The following is a 13,216-nucleotide window of genomic DNA, read 5'->3' as shown; positions in this document are numbered from 1 at the left end:
TGATTCTATAGATCCATATTAAATCTAAGTTAATGTGAAATTTCAGATTTGTATTTATATCAATGATACTTATTTTAAATCTATGAGCAATATTCAGTCTCAACAGATCTAAGCAGTGTGAGATAACATTAAAAGATGTGTAAGTATGGAATTTAAAAAAAATTAAAAATTACTACGCTAAATACAAAAAGCATTTGGATCTCTTTAATGAAGCTACGACTCATCCAAAGAATTATTCAAAAACTCATAAAATGTTAAAGTTATCAAGGACTTTCAAAGCATTGCGAATGTAACTTCCTGATTCCCAAAGCCACTTTTCCACTAGGCTACACAATCGTATGCACAAAATACCCTCACAAAGTTATCTTATATTAAAATTAAAATAATTATCAATCAATTTAATAACCAAATGCGGATTTTAAGTGTGATATAAAACCTCATTCGAGTCCTAAATTTGACCTTGTGAAAGTAGCCGTTAAATACAATCTTCAAAATTATAGGACTTAACTTTTTAAATCCTCTTTGACTGAAAAATTCTTTTATCAGCTGTTAATACTTCAGAGAAAGAATAAAGACATAAATGGCATTCTTTACAGACTATTTATGAAGCCTTCTACTTAGAACTTCAAGATATGCAAATTATTCCCAAACTTCACCTTAATAAATATATAGTGGAGACTGAAGTTATCACTTTTTATTTTTTATTTTATATTTAATGCTCCATTTTAGGAAGGCAAGCAAAAGCATCAGTCACCACCCGATATAGAGTCTAGATAGAAAAATGAAAAATAGGCTGGATGTAGTTTCCAGAGTTAAAAAACCTAGACTCTAAAGGCCAAGTGCCTTACCAACACAAAGAAAACAAAATGGGTAGCTTTTACAGTATATTCACTTTTGCGACTCTAGAAAGATGATACTGACAATAATAAATTGAAAGGATTTTCTAACCTTGAAAAATACCTACTTTTCTAATCTAATAATATTAAAAACTTTTTTCACAAATCAATGTTATTATTCTATCAATTTAAAGAAATGGAATACTGTGGAAGAAGAATAACCAGACAAACAACTAATGTTTAGTCAAGGTCAGCCAAGGGAAGCTCTTGTTCCCTTGACCTTAAAGCATTTAGAAGGAATGAGTACTTCAAAGAGAAGGAGTACCTCAGTCTGATGATTCTGATGTCTAAATCCTGCCTTCTTTTCCACACTTGTTCTTAACTATTTAATTCCTCATCCAGGAATCAAGTCCCCATAGCTATACTTAATGATTAACAATTTCTACTGCAAAAAAGTATTGCAACCTATAGGCATATGAGTCCTCTTAAAATATTTAGTTCCTCATTAGAATACCATTTTATGTGCAAGAGATTTTACTCCTGAGGTACCAAAAGTTTAGGTGAGAAAAATATTGCCAGATTCATAACAAATCAAAGTTTCTATGTGAAAAGCTTAAAAGTAATAGCAAAAATGCATATAGCTAAAATTTAGTTTTGAAAATCATAATCTTACTGGTCTTTGGAATAGCATCTAATTTAGATAATATAATTCAAACAATCCCATCTTTTAAAAAACACTTGAAAATAGCTTTATTTCTTTGATAATAAAGTATTAATTTGCTAACTTTCAAGATTCTAGACATATCTAAAGATATATATAAAAATAAAAAAATAACAAAAATTACTAGAAGTCTTAACTAAAAATAACATTTGGGTGTACAGTGTTCAAGAACTTTTTATATGATCATATCTATCAATATATTTTATTAAAAAGTAGGTCATGTTATATGATCCATTTTTCTTATTCAGTAAAATATTACAGCTATTTTCCAGATCAATAAGTGTAAATTTTGCAACAACACTTTCAATTGTCACAAACCATTCCAGTAAGGAGACCTATCACCACATATTTAATTAACCTTTTTGTTAGATATATAAATTGATTCCGATACTTTGCTATTAAAATATACATCTTTACATAGACTTTTGTGGTAATTGTCTATTTTCTTTTAAAAAGACATAGGGTAACTTTTTAATCATTAAACAATAGAAACAACTTTGTAATCTAGAAAGCCAATCTACTCTGAAATAATTTTTGGGGGGGAAATATTCTTAGATAATAAAAAGCCAGAATTTAGAGGACTTTAATTTAACATTATCCAATATTTAATCTCCATTAAGGTCTCTCAAAGAAACATGGCATATTTAAAGACAATTTAGTACATTACATGTACAATTAATGAAAAATAAAAGACAATTTAGTACATTACATGTACAATCAATGAAAACTACCTTATACAGAGACTTCTTTTATTTCCATTAAATTATGCTTTTTCTTAAAAAAAAAAAAATTAAACTGATTTTAAAGAGCAGCTAATCAACTGGATTTATATCTAATAATGTCAGCCTCCCTGAGGTAAACGTATCACAACACATTATATTCTTAACATATTTCTACTTCTCTGAGTCCCTTCATATGTATTTGTACATTCAATACTGAACTATTAAGTGCTTTCTAGTACCCATGAAGTAATTACGACACATAATTATCCTCATTTTACAGATGAAGAAACTTTGATCCAAAGAGGTTAAGTGACTTGGCCATAATCACACATTTATTAACAGAACCAATATAAGAACAACACATTTAACATCAAACTCCTAAATCCAAGTGCTTTTGTCATGGGACAAGGATGAAGGTGTGTGTTGGGGAGGGCAGGGGGGGATAAAATAAAAAAATTAAAAAAATAGATGGAAAAGAAATGGAAAATACAGCAAAAACCTGGAAAGTCCTCAAACTAGAAAAGAAAGCCATGGACAAACTATGGCCAGCCATAGAAGATTATATTACTCATTGATACCTAGAATCAAAGATAAGACCTCAGATATCATAAAGCCCAGCCTTACATAGATGAAGGACATGTTTAAATGTCATCTATTTAAAGATGCTTTCCTTGACCACATTCTTCAATAGTCTCTCCTGTTATAGCACTTGTATAAGGTACTCAGTAAATATATTCAGAATAGATGAATGGGAAGACAGCCAGTTGATATGAGAAAATGAATTCTGTTCAGGGAAACAAACATTTTTACTTTATTAGGTGAACTCAACAAAATACTACTCCGAAATCTTAATGAATACCCAATTTTCGATATAGCAGTTTCATTACATAAGAAACTAAGTTTCAGAAGTTATATATTTTTGGCTTTATGACCTAGTGCAAATAGTTACTATATTTTAAAAGGAGCTACTCCTAAGATGAAATATTACAACTTCTATTATCAAATAATACAATATCCTTTTTGAGACCAGTCTAGACAGATACAATCTGCTAGAGTCTGAAATATTTTTCTTTTATGATCATGAACAGACATGGAGCAACAACATTTAAGGCACTAAATTGTAGCCACATAAGGAATTTATTATTAAGGGAGTTTTGTTCAACGTGAATTACAGTTGACATGTCTGTATGGAAAACATACAAAACCTGTAGTATAAATTAGGTTTTGATACTGTACTGTGCTCATATCTGTTCTTTTTTGTATATGTACTCAAAACCATTCCTGCTAATAAAGTGTTTCTTTTCCCTTTGAAATATCACTACAATGTTTTCTAAAATATTTTGCAATTTGATATCATGATTCTTATTTTCCACCCAAAGACTACCAGAAATACAAGAAATACTTTAATAGTCTTAGAAAAACTAAAATTAAATCTGTTACTTGCTCATCCATATTTTGCTCAGAACTCTAGAGTTTTAATCTGAGAAGAAAATACTCTTGAGGAGAAAAAAAATACTTTTAAATCTTAGCTGCATATTGGAGAGCAAGAGAAAGGGCAGATGAAAGAGACCCATCTTTTCAGAATATAAACATGATTCATGTCATAACTACAGGCAGCTAAACTCAACTACAATAGTTAAAAAAAAAAAAAAAAGAAAGAAAGAAAGAAAGAAAGGATTAGCTGTGTCTCAGCAGAACAATTTCAAGTATAAAGATCCAGAGGAAACATTACCTAATTTCACTTTAATCTGCTCTCTTAATTTCCTGACCAGCCCTTTGGAAATTGTTGACTGCACACAGTCACTAAGTCTTACAACTTTGAATTTGCTCAGCAGGTATAAATTCTTGGCTGTCTTCACTCAGGAGATTAGGCCATTATTACAACTTCTATAGGTTAGAAAGTTTATCTGTCTTCTCCTGAAGGGTCCCTCCTAATATTTACATTGCTTGGCCTAATATGAATAATAGTATTGTTTATTTTTATAGTGCAATAGAGCTTATGATACATTTTACATGTATTAATTTATTTGATCCTCAACAGTCTTTGCTGATACACAGGATAGATATTATTATCCCATTTTTATAAATGAGAGGTGGATACCAGGAAGGTAAAATAAACTGTCCTGAACACAGCTGGAAAGCTGTGCCTCAGACTAAAATTAAGATTTTGAGACTCTTTTTCAAACATGCTTTTCAATACATCTCTGTGATTTTAGATTCAGGCTTCTAGTCAATTCTATGCCAAAAGGTTGACTCTACCTAAGTAACTAAAACTCTGATCAAAAAAAAAAAAAATTCCAGTAAATATAAATATTCTACAAAGTAATAAGAAAGAGAAAACACAACTAACTTTGGTGAGTGTCTACCTGGATCATGCCCTATGCTAGGTACTTCATATGACATCTGCATCCATCAAGGTAAAGCAATATCAACCATTTCTTGAAGTACTTTCATCTATATACTATTCTAAGATTCAGATGCATGACTCTGATCCCTATAACTAGGTCAGGCCTGTGTCACCATCCACAAAGTGTGGAACTTGAGGCTCAAGAGGTTAAATGACTTACTTTCTCCAAATTGTACATCTACTCTATGGCAGAGTCAAAAACTGAAATCAAGTCACTGGCCCTAGTAACATTTCAGGGAATGTACATAGTCTAAATTCCATCCATAGGCTGCCAGAAACCATCAAAAAACACTTGCTGAAATTCCAGGCATTATTTTTTTAAAATAAATAAACAAAGCCTAGGGAACTTCTTTTCTAACAGCTACAATAAGAAAGAAATAAAAATTTAAACTTGATTAATACTTCAAAGTTTCCAGTTTCTTTCACAATCATTAGTCGTTTGATTCTCACGACAATATCTGTTATGTATGTTGGGTATTATCCCTATTTTATAAATGAGTACACTATAATTTAAGAAAGTTAAGTAATAAATCTTTTTTAAGTAATAAATATTTTTTTTGCAAAAAATAAAAATAACAAGGGGAAGACCATCTAAATAAGGAAAATAGGCAAACCTATATAAAATGAAGCTCAGTTACACATTATCAATTAAATTGACCAAAACGAATTAGAAATGAACAGTGGAGATTCCACAGTTTGTAATACAAAATGATTCTTTAAACACACCTGTGACATCCCAGTGCAAAACAAAGTTCATTTATAGTCCAGAAAGTCAGAAACAGAGAATAAATGAAATCAAAATCTATAAAATCATAATTAGTGGGAATAGATATTTGCTAAATCAATATGTAGCAGAGCTGAGTGCTATTCTTTTAAGTTTAAAATAGGTAAATTTATAACGAACAAAAAAAATATCCTTAATACTGCAATCATTACACATATGAACCTAAGATGTATAGACTGAAAACACAAATGTCTTAAAAACATCTAGATTTATAGGTGACGTGCTTTTAATGAAGGTTAGTCAAGGAAGCTCTGGAGTTACGATGGGGAAAGAGCCCTCTTTGTTGTAGACAGCAATATTTTGAAGATACTAAGGAAAATATTTTTCTTTTCTTCCCAGCAGCATGACTTTATTTAAATAGACCAGTTTGCTGAATAGGATAATCAGCTTCCTTTGTCTAACAGCCTTTGCTCTCAGGTACCTACTCTTTATTTCATCAGAATAAATCCCCCATCATTCTGCTTTTAGCCCACACTTTTATATCATGAACTCTGATACAATGTCAAGTTCTTCAATCTTAGTTTTCTACTTCTATTTTTAAGAGAATAAATAGATTCGATGGGGTCTCCCCTGAGGCGAAAAGACATCACTTTTATTTTAGATATATAACTAACCAAATGCCTAGTCTGATCTGTCTTGACATGGTTTACAACCAAAGGCCTGCAAAAACCAGGCAATTTATGTCCATGAATCAAGCAGGCTGGAGCAAAGCAATGAGAATTAGTGAGAGCTATGGTAAACTACAACATCCATGTATTCTCTAAAGTTATCTAATTCAAATTTATAAAGTATCCTGACAGACAGACTGAAAACTAGAGAGATCGTGCAGGACATTCTAAGATTCCTGGGGAAAACAGGAGAACTAGAGGCCGAGTGCTTCCCTTGAGATAATACAGAAAAAGGACAGTAAACTCCTTATCAACATGAACTAATGTATGCACATCTTATCAAAATAGAAGTAAATACCCTTCAGCTACCACCAGAAGTAGTCAGATGATCTTGGAAACTTAGTTATTAATAAAAGGTACTTTTTTGTTGTTGCTGAATAAAGCATTTTTGTCAGGCATAAAAAAGAATATTATGATAGACCATTCAGAGTTGATAAAGGCAAGATTCCTACCCTCAGATAAACTTACAGTGTAATGGAGGAATTAGTTATCTGATAATAGGAAGTGAAGTGCAGGTTTAAATAGTACAACAAGCTATACTGACAACAAAGAATATTTACTTTGTCCCAGGTCTATGGACAATCTGTTCTGTCTGGGAACAGTATAGCAAGTTGCCTCTATCCTCTATAAAGTTGCAGGCTAAAAGTGCCCTCAGTTACAATTCTAGACCACTGTTTTCCAGAAAGAAGAATGAAGCCCCATAAAAGAAAGAGACTTCCCAAAGTCACAAAACTAGTCAGTGGCAAAGCCAGGGGCAGATTTCTAAGTGTCCATCTAGTGTTCTTTACGGACCAGCACTCTAGCTCTGATAACCAAAAAATCTACAGAGAAGACACATGATGAACGCTAAATCAGTCATTCTGATAAGTATAGTCATTCATTCAACACTTTTACTGACGAGTTCTAGACTAGATACTAAGGGTACAAGTTGCTAAACACAGCATACACAGTTCTGCCCTTGAGTGTCATGGGGAATTAGATGTTTGCAATATGGGGTCAACATAGTTTAAACAGCATAACATATTCTTTTTTTCTTGTCTTGCACTAATGAGGTACAATTTGAAACTCCTCAATTTCATATTGGAGATGGCAGTCACTCTCATGGTTTACATAATAATGTTAACATCTATCACTTTTATATTGGTTCATTAAACTATTGGGAATTCTTCATATTGAAGGTAGAAAAAACTACTTATGCCAGGACTCTGTCATCAAATATATCTCAGACTTCCATACTTTAGCTAACATTGTCTTGCCAAAGCTATTCAAATTGCAGCAGCTTTTTCCTCTAATACTGCTACATATGCACTTTAATTCTGTGCTCATTTATTATGTTGCACGTAGATTCACCTTTTAGTAAAAGACAAAGGTCATTTTAGCATCCTTTACTATCCAAAATTGTGAAGACAATAGATTATTTATTGAAAAAGTCAGAATTTTCACAATTTTTTAAACCATTAATATTATGTCAATTTCTCTTAAAATGACATTCTTTATGCCTAGGAACAGATATAATTGTGGGAGGAAATATTTTTTAAAATATCTATTAAAAATATATTAGGTATATAACAAAGTGCCATTAAGACTTGTACCATAAATTCCACTTGAGTGGACAGATGTTAGTTAACAAAGAAAGTATTTGTTAAAACCTCTAAATGTTTTTATAATATGCAGCTGCAAATTGGTAAATTTAAAATAGTGAGTGAGGAAGCCATTCTCCTCTCATTTGTCACATGTTGGACAGAAGGGGATGGGTTATAAACAAAAATTTTACCACAGCTTTTATAAAACTATGCTTCCATGTTTTAATGACACTTCTCTTTTTTTCTTTGCCTTTTAACATTAGCTGAGAAACAGAGGGTAGTAATTCAATGCCACAAAATATATCACAAGGCCTTTCCATACAAGCCTATTTTTTCAGCAAGTACAGGACACCTCTGTACAACTCTGCAGAAATGGCTGGGTGGATAAGAACATTTGGGGAAAGAGTGGCTACAATGCTACCCACATAGAGTCATTAAACTATCTTTCTCCTTATTTGGGACAGAGCAGTGACTTGCCTCTGCCAACTGCAAAAAGGCACTATATCGCACAATTTCCTTCAAATAACATACTTAAAGAGAACTTCAGACTAATAACAGTGGTATCACTTAAATATTTATTTTCCTTTCCAAATCAAATAAAACTCAACACAGTAAACTAAAATTTGGTCCTAAGACAACATGTGTCCTTTTCTGTTATAAACAGCAACAACAAAAATAAGTAAGCTAATACTTATGATAGACGTTATATTAAGCATTTACATGCACCATCTTATCACATCCATCAAAACAAATTAAAAAAAAAAGAAATTAAAATAAGTAAGTTGTATTATTATCCCCTACTTACTAATGAGGATATCAAGACAGAGAGTGTAACTAACCCAAGCCATAGAGCTAGCAAGTAGAAGGAAGCAAATCCAGGCAGTCTGACATTAGACTCCACAGGACAGTGTACTACTGTACACTCAGGATATCACATAATAGTTTAAAGTAGATTTTATTTAACTTCAACTACTGTCTTTGTAGAATATACTTTATACGGCATTCTGAATGCTCTTTAATGGGGATCTGATTACACACAATCTCTGAAACTCTTGCTTTAAATAAAGATATTTTTCTCACAAATATCAAGATAAATTCAATATCGATAATTATGGTCATTCAAGATCTACTTTTCATTCTAAATATTATGCCAATAAAATAGCAGAATCAGTGCTGGTTTTAGTTGGCATCACATCATGGTGTCCCTGTAGAGGCCAAAACCGTATTCTCACTAGCGGTCTATCCCAAGCTCTCTATGGAAATATTAGCAAAGGGCATTTCCATGAAATGAAAATCAGGACTGCATCTTTTTTTACTTTAAAAAGGATTCTCAAAAAGTAAAATGTACCTTGTAGTCCTTAATATATAGAATATAGGACTTAATTACACAGATATTTGATTTATATAAATGAATGCAATATTAATCTTGCCAATAAATTACCTTTAATTTTGTTTGACAATATATTACCTTATCTTTCCTTCTTGATTCACTTTCTTTGTTTATTTTTAAAACATATGACCTTTGGACATACTTATGTTTCTGAACATAGATTTTTTTCATTAAAATTTTAAAAGTTTGTGCTAAAATTTAAGAAATGAACATGCACAAATTCAAAACTCAGTATCATAAAAGCATGTCTTAAAAAAAAAAAACTATAGAAGCTGTCCTTCAGCATAAGCACTTATATGCAAAAGTAAAATGTTTTAGTGTCCTATGAGACACCATTACTTAGAGAAATCAGATGTGCTAAATAATTCCCAGATATCCAAAATGCACTGAATTGACTGTGAATTCATTCTGTTATATGAAGACCTCATGAAGATCGAGCACTTAAAAAACTATTTCCACCTCTAATGGTAAATTTAATATATACTGAAAGGTTCTTTGTTAAACGGACACATCGTTTTCTTCTCCCTTTTTTTGTATTAAACATCACACAAATGAACAGCAAAAATCTAGAATTAGATGGAACTATATATCACCCATTCATCCTCTAATAAGAATGAACATCTGTGAAAAGGAAACCCTCTACCATTCATCTCAAATAGAAGCAAGAGAGGTTTGTGACATATAAAAATCTACCTCTTTCAATGATAAGTGACGTTTTCCTCTGTCTGGGTTCTGAGAAAGGTCACTTACACATTAATTCTGGGCTGACCATGAATGCTGCTTCTGAATAATCTGAAGCTCAAAAGCAATGAATACTCTTTCCTAAATTAGTGAGCTCTGGGACACAGCTGTCTTTAGTAAAGAGTTCAGAAGAGGAGGAGGTTTCTCTGTTTCCTTATCCATTTCATTCTTTAGTAGTTTCCTTTGTTTTCCTTTAAATGCCACAAAAGAACAGTATTCTTATTCTGAGCCACCAAAAACACCAGAGTAATTAATTATATTTCTTAATGCCATAGCATAACCTCGTGCAAGATGAGATGTTTGAAAAACTGCACAACATTCAAGTCTGTCAAATCTTGAAGAACATGGACTTAGATATTCAAGGTAATATAACTGTGAAGAGCAAAGACTTACAACACATGCAGGTTTCACAATTTCATTGTGCCTTCTTGGCACCTAAAGGCATTTGAGTTTATAGTCCTGACTTGGACTCTAAAGAACTGGATTTGAATTCTAGTTCTACCACTTCTTAGCTGTATCCCTTGAGTGTTAATTTTATAGAAAAAGGAAACTAATACTTATCTTCAGCATTTTCTTAGGGGTCTCTTATAGTCCTCTCATATTAGAGAAACTCAATAACTGCTATTGCTTTTCTATTGTTTCCTTTAACCACAGGCTTCCTCAGTTTATTATGAGACAGTTTTCTAGGAAGGAATGTAGCAAAGAAATATTACCATTTCCTATATGCATGATATAACGGGAATTTACAAACCACCAGTGTCAGGTCCTCCAAATTCAGTCCTGACATAACTATGATCAATGAAAGAATTGATCAGAAAAGTCCCAAAAATAAAATCAGGTGTTTCTGACATAGCAAGGGCTAGACTCCATATTTAAGAAGATGCTTTCTTTTTTACTGTGTGAGCTTCTATAAATAGTAAGTGTTTAGGACACTCTGCATTTCTTGTCCATTCTTACATTTCATCTCCCGATTTGAAGCAATAAGAAAAACATGCTTCCGATAACATTAATTTCCTGACAACTTCTCCAATTGCCCTTGCATTTTACACTCCTATCTCTAATGCAGTGTTACATTCAAAATCTAACCTACTATAATTGCTACTCTCCTATAACACTTAGGACATGAGTAGACAGCCATATGCTTCCAGGAATGTCTAATCTCAGATAAACATTTATTTCTCATTAACAGTACTAACTGAAAAGTCATACAAATAATATAATTCTAGTGTCAGAAATATTGGTGCTAGTCACATGTAAAATACTCTCAAATTCCCACCCTCGATGGAATTTAATCAGTCATGCAACAACATTCTGCTAGTACTTTAACCTTTCAGATTTTAAGAAAACAGAAAAAGTAAAGGTCCGTGCACTCAGGAGCCTAAACTTTAAGTGCAGCCTTCGAGGCTATAACTATTATTTCTTGGCTTCTAACATTTAAACTTTACATATTCTGACCTTTAAATGTGATTGTTTTTGCAAGCTCTATGGGTCTAAATTATTTGTACTCTGATAATTCTAAGTAAATTGGGGTCTGAAAACAAATTGGTTTACATAAATAAATGTTAAACAGTTATTGTTTCTTATAAACAGTAGCAAATCTCTTTGACATGATATTTTGAAAAGAAAACTGGATGTTTAGGAGAACTGATTTTTCTGGCAATGTTTTGATATATGTAACTTTGTGCTTGCCACTTAATTTATCTTGGTCTCAGTTTCTCCATCTGTAAAATAAGGGAGCAGAACTGAATGATTTGTAAAGGTTCCTGCCAGTTCTCAAATCAATGATCTCATTTAAGTCTTTTACTCAGATGAATTAAATGGTAAATTAATAAATCATCTATTAAATTAAATGTGATGTTCTGAGAAAGCTTTTGCTGGTGAACGACAAGGATTTGCATTTTGGTTTAATTTTTTAAATAATGGCTCTAGCCAAATTTAGAGCTAGTCCAGTCTGACAGCTTGTTCTGCAAATTACATTATTACTTGAATAGAGCATTAGGCCATATTTTGAAAGTGCTCAAAGAAGCAAAACTAAATGGATTTTAATATGGCTTTATTTAATTCCATGCTTCAGAAATATCACAAATCAGTTTCATTAAATTTAAACACATATATTTCAAACTTTGGTGAAGGTAACTGTGATAATGAAGGATTATTTTTCTACCTATCTGGTACAACCAGTCTGTACACTACCATGATAAGATCTAATCTATTCGAACTCGAAACAAATGGGCTCTGTACAGAGTTCAAGTGCACAATAGTTAAATTTCTCAAAATCAGACCTATTATTCTCAAATTCTCTTTTAGAAATGCTTTCTAAAAGGAACACATACAAGAGAACAGGGAAGAGAATGCAAAATGCACTAACAAAGCATATGTTCTATTAAAAAGGGAAAAAAAGAATGTCTGAATTCTCGTTCCATGTTGATGTTATAGTTAAAATTAGTCATACAGCAGACATTGCACCTGCCAGCCAAAAGTTTATAATGAACAGAGAGACTTACTGCAGTCTCTTATCAGTGTAGCTCCCTTGGGGCCAAAATATTGATCCCTTTCATTGAACAAATACTAAAGTAACAACAAGAATCCATTATGTCTGACCTAACAAGAATTTTAATTGAACAAGTTACTATCTGAATGCCCAAGAAACAGTGGATATACTATCACTTACCATTCGCTTCTTAAAATTGTAAGTATAAAGGGCAAATAACGAATGAATTGACAAAATTATTCATTTTCTCTGAGTGCTCCCCAAATAAATGTCCTTAGTTTTAAAGAATCAATATATTTTGCCATCTAAAAAACTTGATTATATATTTTCTATAGTATAGTAGCAGTATTTCTCAAGAAATTATCTTATACAATTAATAAATGATGTATTACAGGTTTAACATTTAATTTTACATAGTCTCTTTCCAAATAGGTGTCATATTTTAATATCACACACAACTGAAATAAAATCGAAAGGCCATTTCTTTCTTTTTTAGAGTAGGTTATTAGCACTAAAAAGGCATGCTAACAACTTGATGTTAAATATTTTATAGGTCATTTCCATAGGAAATTAAGACACATGAGTAACTTTCTCACAGCACAAAATTTACCTCAGAAAAATGGCTGAGCCCAATAAAGTCTTATACACTTTATTAGACCCTAGGCTAAAACATAATGATATTAAGAAGAGGTAGATTTATTTAGATTAATCAGCAAGTAAAAAGGATAACTATTCTTGAGATAAAGTTTTGTATTCAGCATCTACATAAAAAAGAAACGTGAATTCAGTAAAAAAAATGGCAGTTATTTCAAAGTGGAATACAGCAGGCCTGTGACTTTTACACTAAGAAGTTAACTTTATTCACTCAAATAA

The 13,216-nt window shown here is 31.8% G+C and overlaps 1 protein-coding gene across 10 annotated transcripts in view; it reads right to left on the bottom strand.

Moving 5' to 3' along the window:
* ADGRL3 (adhesion G protein-coupled receptor L3) overlaps positions 1-13,216 on the bottom strand; it is a 726,915-nt gene that overhangs the window by 650,846 nt on the left and 62,853 nt on the right. The window lies entirely within an intron of this gene.

Source organism: Pteropus medius, unplaced genomic scaffold (assembly GCF_902729225.1).
Source record: "Pteropus medius unplaced genomic scaffold, Ma_sr-lr_union100, whole genome shotgun sequence".
Classification (NCBI taxonomy): Eukaryota; Metazoa; Chordata; class Mammalia; order Chiroptera; family Pteropodidae; genus Pteropus; species Pteropus medius.
The sequence above is the reverse complement of the archived record's forward strand: the minus strand, read 5'-3'. Positions and strand labels throughout refer to the sequence as shown.